Here is an 8,780-nt window from a genome sequence, read left to right as displayed (position 1 = left end):
TTCCATAATCGTTTGTCCTAGAGCAATGCTATTTGTCAAATAGTTTAGATTTCATAGATAGAGTTAGGTTTCGAGGTGATGTAAGCAATATATATAAATCTTTAACATCGCCTCAGTTGTCCGACAAGCCTTTCATCAATCATTTTGACAGTTATTACTCAAATAAATTCACTTCACCAAACCTTAGGCACGCAATGTGAGCTTGCTTATACAGTTTAACACAATCTAAGTACAAAAAGATTTTATTCAACTTTAGTTGATTAAACCTACCATGACGACACACCATGACTATATTCCAATGTATAATATCAGTGTAACGCCTGAACTAGCAAAGTTACCTGAGAAGACCCGGCGTGTAAAGGTTAATGACACGGGGACTCCTTTGAATTTGCAATCACACTAATTGTTTATCTAACAGTTACGACTTCCGGTATAATTGATTATCTGTAGTAAAGGAACATTTTGATAATGGAGGTGGGTTCATGCCGTGACCACCCGATCTATTTCAGGTTTGTCGAGGTAAATGAGGTCTTGGTCAATGTTAGTATATAAATCGATCGTGAAAAATAGTGTTAATAAGTCAATCTACAGCTGTCGATGAAATGACAACAGAAATTCGTTTGTTAGATTATTTTTTTTTCCTGAATAAACTATTTTTGAGGAATAGGACAGATTCTAGATAAAGAATAAAAACCATATTGATAAACGTCGGCCCTGTAAACCATTCACCTTTCCCCAGTAATTAACTAACCCCGCTCGCCTTCACAGAGGGAGTATATATCACTTGGGCTTAACCTGCAGTCATTGGATACACCTGACTTTGCTCTTTAAACAGTTATATTTCAAAATCTAGAGTATGTCCTTAACGGCATCTTTCTAAGATTTTTTTGCAGATAAAAACAACAGTAAATAAGACGTCATTAAATAAGTTGTATCTATTAAACTTGGAGTATGTTCTCTATGTGTGCTGTACACAATAACACGACCCGTTTTAAATGTAGGGTTGATGTAGGTAAGAAAAAGCACATGTAAGTATGCGTTTTATTAAAATATTTTTTACAAGAATACAAGGTTGAAAAGATATGGCAGATATCTCTATATATTTAATGACCAAGTTGTAAATTGCAACAAAATGAAAAATAAAAATTGGCAGTCTAGGATTGAATTACCTTAATGTAATAAGCAAGAATAACCAACTGGATATCGTCACACTGACTGCTGATAAGGAGGCCGTTGGGAAGGGACGTCACGTTATTATCGTATCCGTTACTCCCTTGTTACATAATGGAGGCTTATCGAGATTATCAGGTATATCGAATGTCAAACTATATTCACTGTTTGACATCTAGGGGGTACCTAGAAAAGAAATCGTGTAAACTGTGAAAAGGATCCGCATTTGAATAAATCATAAATTATACAAAATTTCATGACATGCAGCCTGGTATAGTAATTTTATAAAGAACAAGATCAATGTAACAAAGAAATCGGGCAAAATAATGAAATGCAATTTCATAATAATATTTAAGCATTGAACTGTTTTTGTATGGTATTTATGATCTACTTGAATGACACAGCTTTGCAAGCAAACAACATAATGCGCGCTAGCTATTTTTTTCCCATTTGATATCCCGAACAATCTCGTTTCGATGCTAACGCACAAGAACGACTTCTCAAATTACGATAATTAGATTAAATCCATCAGTTTATAACGATTTTTCATAATTGAGACGGATGCGGTTACGTGATTAAGTTGAAAATCCGTGATTTATGACAGGTTAATAAAGACATTTCAGTGACTTTATCAAAAATAGAAAAACATGACTACAGAAGGTAATCATCAATTCAAAACACAGAAAGGACTTCCATTGGCAATCATTAAACAATGACAAACAAACGAGATTTCGTACCATGGGTATTAAGTCGAGTACATGTAATTAAGTACACAATATGACGTGTTTCATATCTGAGTTTCTGGCTGTCCGCAAAAATTACCAAAAATCCGTTAGGATATTTTATATTACAAAACAATTTTCTACAATTGTAGTAGCAGTATTCTTCTTTGGAACTGCACATTTTATAACATTTACATGATGACACCTCAATAAGAAATCCAAGCCGATCCCATAACACTCAACCCAGTAAAATGACACTCCACCCAGTCACGTGACATTCCAGCCGGTCACATGACACTCCACTCGGTAATATGACGTTCCAGCTGGTCACAGGACACTCCGCCCGGTCACATTACTGACAGGTGCTTGTTAAAATGTTATGTACTTATAAACGTATAAAGTTATAATGTAAATGTTCATTTAACCACAAGTATACATTAACGGTAAGGTTATAAGATTACACATATCTTTTAACGAGATTGAGACAAAATAAAGGCTCACAAATATAGACTTAACTTAATTGTCTAACAATTGTCATATAATTATGATGTTGAAAAAAATTGGACAAAAATAGGGTTTCTACAAATGTCAAGCATTACAGACTATGTTTGATAATGCGTCAATCATGATTTTTCTCAATTACAGAAAAGAGCTATCAAGAAGAAAGTTTATTTTAACTAATCCTCTAGTGACTTTTGAAAAAAAGGCGTTCAAGTGATATCTGCTTATGAAATAAATTAACTCCTGAATAAATGTATATTCAATGTCTCTCTTTTCTAAGAAAAGTTTGTGATCACAGATGCCTATCACACTATGCCGTTAGATATGTAAAAATGCACCTAACTAGGACAATATATGATAGAACGATGGTAAAATAGACTCTATATCATTGAAAGTCTGTTTGTAAAAGTATCGAAAGAACTCCTGTACTGATTGAACAAGCGATTCGACTTTAATAAAAAGTAGGTCAATCCTTTTATAATAATGTCAAAGAGTAATTAGCACCTATTTCTTTCCCATCCTTTCCAAACCCTTGAAAGAAACATCTCCGCCGATGAGTTCCAGCCATACAAATACGAAGCCCCATATTACCCTACCCTAGCCAACCTGACCTCTGTGTCTAAGGCTGCAATTACCTTCTTTCAAATCACCAGAATGATCGCATTGTCAGAAACCTTACATCTATCGTACAGACGTAGATTTGAATCACATTGATTTCAATGTATCGGTAACGTTACGAAGGTGGTTTAAAGGTCACTGTATTGGGATGATAAGTTCCTGTATAAATGTATTTATTCTGTAACACAAATCAATTTTTCTCATCAACCACGACGATGATAAATACGAGATGCCACAGTGGAGATAAAGGTACAGGTCAATTACACTACCGCACCAAATAACCCTCGCCGTCTAAAATATACTCACTCCTTGTATACCAGCTATATATCACAACTACCTTTCTAGATTATGGACAGTATGAACATATTATTGCATATGAATACATTGTTTACCAATATTATAATGCAAAACAATACAAATACCTTAGCAGTGTGGTAAGTGGTACATCCACATTAAAACTGACACACATGTACCAGATGGCTACGAACCCCGTCTTATCTTAGGTGAATCCCTTGTTTATATATATGGTTATGTATATCTAACTTATTTTACTTTTTACCTTAAACGTTTTACAAGTAGAAACAGTTACTAAATCCTAAATAAATAAAAAAATACTAAATAAAAAAAATGTGTTACAACATGCGGAATCAGGAAGAAACAGTCACAGATGTAAAAGTTTTTTTATTCAAGAACATATTACAATTGATTAAATCAGTCTTACTGACGTACGAAGCAGTTCACATAAGGAAATTGATAATTAGAATTCAACATTAAGAATTCAGTTAAAACATAGTTCAATATTATCAGTGAGAAAGAATGTGCTAACTTTGAGAATTTCCATTTTGTTTAATCAACTTTTTATGTAATACAAAATACATTTGTCTTTGTAAATCATAAAATGCACACCCACGACTTACTGTGCAATGCCTTACTTTATCTACATAGGAGTATATACTTTATCGTTAGTGTAACCTTATACTTTCATATCAAATCCAGAAGATGATATATCATTTTTACAAAATAATCAAGTCCAAAAATGACTTTTTGAATACATCTCGTCTACAGCGTGGCATTTGATAGTTATATCACAACCACCTCACACGAAGATACTACAAAGGGAAGAACAGACATGACCCTGGCGGCTTCCAACTAAACCATTTTCAAGGCATTTGACAGTTCGTCAAAGAAACTATCCCAGACACAAGAGGCATAGTTTTGACTTGTTCAAGTATAGGATGTGTATACAATTTTCAATGTCTTCTGAATAACATTCCAATCGTTTTTATGCAGTACCTTTAGAACGGACTGTTTGAGTAATTTTATAGACATGATCACGATATTTGTGGTTGCTGCTAGGAAACATACCCAAGAAAGAAAGTCAATGAAATAAAGAGGTTCATTGTTCTTAGTATGGTTTGCTGTGACAGCTAGTGGTCTAGAGGAGGAAAATAGTACTTCCGTCTTTAAACTGCCTAAAACGTTGATCAGACTGATCACGTTATGTATGGTACATACAGCAAGTTGTACCGTCGGACAGGATTATATTACTGCTATGTTGTACCGTCGGACAGGATTATATTACTTCTATGTTGTACCGTCGGACAGGATTATATCACTGCTATGCTGTATTTTGTATTTGAGAAAACATTGAAATCATGAAATTGCTTCATCCTGAAAGCATTATCATTTCCTATCTAATTTTAGCTATTTGTTTTCTTGGATTCTTACCATTGACGACATGGGATACTTTTTTCTGTGATTTATATTATATTAAATGTGATCTAGGTACATGTAACAGTTATTGCGTTATTTATGCTCGTGTTGTTGGTTTAGTTCCCGAACCTGGTATTGACACATTGCTAATAACTAAAACATATTGACCTGACTTCCGTTTTCATATACATTTCAAAACGATATCAAAGACAAGTATGGCGGAGAAAATCAATATTCCAACAAATTACCCGGGGTGATACCATTATATCTGTACCTTTGTAGTGTTTACGTCAGTCTGTATCTAAAATCATTATTTTGTTTTTGATTAAAACGCATCTTTATTGTTGTGTTTTTATTTGCCTCAACCCTATGTTTAGTTGTTTTTTCTGTTACCATTACTGTCGGTCTGTTGTTGTATTAATCAAAAGCAGTGATGCATCGGTTTTTTCTAGGGTTTATATTAGCAGAATAATGATACCGAAACAAGATACATCAATGCATACAGAAACTGATTAATCCGTTCATATGAAAACATTAAAAGCAATGGAACAACTTTGTTCACATGTGCTATTGATATCTTTATAAAATATTGATAATAAACACACAAAGCGTACACTAAGCAACACCAGGTAACAGAAACCAGAACCTAAGTGATTGATTAGTAGCTTTGGCAATAAAAAAAGTTAAGCCATACTCATCGGTTTACATAAAATGATATGATATCTTACAAGTTACAAGGTGGTAGACCCTGCTGTTGGATTTTTAGTTCCCGAGGTTTTCTGTAACCCTGATTGCCATAATTATCTCTTTTGAGTAGTGGCGTGGTTCATAATATAAACGATTTGAAGATTATTTAATTTGAAATTCACCAGTCCTCTAAATTTCAAAATTTATGATTATGTGGTTTTATGCATCTGTCCATCTGTTCCAACAGGAGTTTAGACTATTTGGATACCAACTTTTTGTCCCCTAGCATTACCGATGAGTCCTAGAAGGGCACACAGCGGGAGACCTAGAGGGACACACAGCGGAAGTCCTAGAGGGACACACAGCGGGAGTCCTAGAGGGACACACAGCGGAAGTCATAGAAGGACACACAGCGGGAGTCCTAGAGGGACACACAGCGCGAGTCCTAGAGGGACACACAGCGCGAGTCCTAGTGGGACACACAGCGGAAGTCCTAGAGGGACCCACAGCGGTATGATGAAGTGTAATTCAATTTCGGCTGACTGTTTCTATTACAAAATTTTAAAGGTGCAATCATATTTATGTGTTATGTGTTTATATTTTCACATTCATCATAACGCGTGTGATAAAGCATGCATGAAATGATAACGCAGCAGTAACGACATTAGACGCATAGAACAATGCAGGGTGTATATCTACTAAAGGAAGAAAAGATAATAGATTAAAGTCAAAATATAGATTATAACACAGTAGTTTAGAGATTACATGGAAAGGAAGCTTTAATACAGTGAAAAAACATGTGTCACTCATTATACGAAATTATCAATAATTCGGCATCATGGTATTCTTCAATAGTGAAAGTCAATATATAAACATTAATATTTGTATTTTGAGTAAAAATGTATTTTAATATTATTCTTTTCCCTTTTGAGAGCGTTTATTGTATATTTAATGAAGTGGTTTAGAGGTTACACAAATATATGCAGAAAATGCTGCTGCTCGAGGCCAGTCAATTTCAGATGAATACGGAGAAAAACTAATTTTGCGGCTTATAACCAGATCACTTGCAAGAAATACGATAGATCATAACACCAAATCAATTCTATTCCAGTTCATAAAACTGTTGTTTAGGCCTTTGATACACCAAAAGTACACTTGATCAGCTGGTCATATGACAGTCGGTGACCACTGAGGTGCTGAAATGACAAATTGATAGAATTTCCGTCCTGTCGGTAGACGTTTTATTTCACACGAGTCCCTCGTTTCGCTGTAATGCCAATTGATTCCACGCAACAACACGACATCCATATTACCCTGGGCTAGTTCATTTCGTAGTAAAGAGCAAACGGACTGTCTATTGCTCAAAGTGTTTCATTATAAAAGTAACATATTTGATTTTGTCATGAAGCGATTGAAATACATCTTTTTCTTGTGCTCTGACAAACTCTAATCACAAAATAATTAATAAAGTCGAAAAGGAAAAAGTTATCGGCAACTGGCTTTTTTTGACCTCCACGCGTTATATAATATTCACAATTCAGTTCCATATTAATGGTTGAGCAAACAGTTTTCCATTCACTGTTGGTATATTATCAAGCAGGAATTATGTAAGGATATTAGTACTATAAACGTACATATCAAAATACTATTGTTCGAAACCTTTTATGTTGTACTGATCTGTTTGTGGTTTCGTCACGTGTAATAGCTTGTGTTAGTAGATCTGAGTCCTGCGTCTGATGTTTAATAGGCGGCTGTATTATTGCGCAAGGTCTAAGACTCCATGATGTGTTTGCGTCCTTGAATAGTTAAGACACTTGCCTTTTAACTCCACCTGTCTTGAGTGGGGTATCGTTTTTGTTGGGTATTAATGTTTCTATACTATAATATACAAGAGATATGGCGATGGAAATATGAACTATTGACAAAAGAAACCATAACAAGGTGAACGCATAAACAATTAGCAACTGACGTACATGTACGTGCGCACCCTCTCATAAGTAGGACGTGGCTGGATCCGCCTGAATAAGGTTGCTCATATAATGTCAAATGATTATTCCTGTCAGCCTGTGTATGTTAAGCGTCTTAACGTAATTTAATTAACATCTGGAAAGATATTTTACAAAGAAATATAATACTGATAATAGTAAGCAAAAATCACTAGAAAACAAAAACAATGGGCCAACCTTTTTTTTGTAGATGCAAAAAGTTAAACTTAGCAGTGATACTAAAGGTACAAAGAATAAAAAATGTAGATAAACAGATCATATATATTTAAACCAGTTTTTTTACGAAATAAATTTAAAAACTCAACGACAGTACGAGATATGAACGAAGGAAAATATCACAACAATAGACCACAACAGGGATCACTGAAAAATAGACCACAACAGGGATCACTGAAAAATAGACCACAACAGGGATCATTGAAAAATAGACCACAACAGGGATCAAGGAAAAATAGACCACAACAGGGATCAAGGAAAAATAGACCACAACAGGGATCAAGGAAAAATAGACCACAACAGGGATCAAGGAAACACCAAACCAAAAGACAACAACAGGAACCAAGTTAACACTAAAACAAACAAAAACAGCAGAAACCAAGGTAACCCGAGACCAAAAGATACCAACAACGGGAATCCAGCAAATATTAAAACAAAAGACAACAACAGGATTCAAGGAAACACCAAAACAAAATACAAAAACAGGTTCCAAGGAAACACGAAAACAAAAGACACAAACAGGAACTAAGAAAACACCAAAACAAAAAGACACCAACAGGAACCAAAAGAATACTAGAACAAAAGAAACGACATAATGAACGTTCAGGATAAAAACAGGCAATAGACCTCAGTAACACACTCATCCTCACACATTCTTCTATATCCTGATAAACATTTTAATGAATACATCTCCTAACACTCAAACGGCGGTCTTTTTAACTTTATAATTAAATAAAAGTTGATTTCGATAAGTTTTAATTCATCAAAACATCGGCAATAAGTTCATTACACGGAGTAAATTATCAAGCAATATGATTGTAATAAATTGAACATCAAATTGTACACACTGTCTTCAAAAATTGAAAATGTTAGAAAACGTATTATTATCCTTGTTACTTTCCTATCGACTAATTACAGGCAAATTTTGCTTTCAAATGTTACTAATCAATAAAATAGAAATTAAGATTTTCATTCAAAATTAGCATTTCTTTTTTCAGAATCATTTCTGAAAAGGTAATTTCCGCAAAATGCTTGTTCGGGAATTATGTAATGTTATAAATATAACCACAAACAAAAGGAAATGCTAATTATGCCTGTCTATATTGATTTTTCCTGGTCTCTTTTGACGTACTGTATATAGTAGATG

Source organism: Mizuhopecten yessoensis, unplaced genomic scaffold (genome assembly GCF_002113885.1).
Source record: "Mizuhopecten yessoensis strain PY_sf001 unplaced genomic scaffold, ASM211388v2 scaffold11165, whole genome shotgun sequence".
NCBI lineage: Eukaryota > Metazoa > Mollusca > Bivalvia > Pectinida > Pectinidae > Mizuhopecten > Mizuhopecten yessoensis.
Note: the sequence above shows the minus strand (reverse complement) of the source record.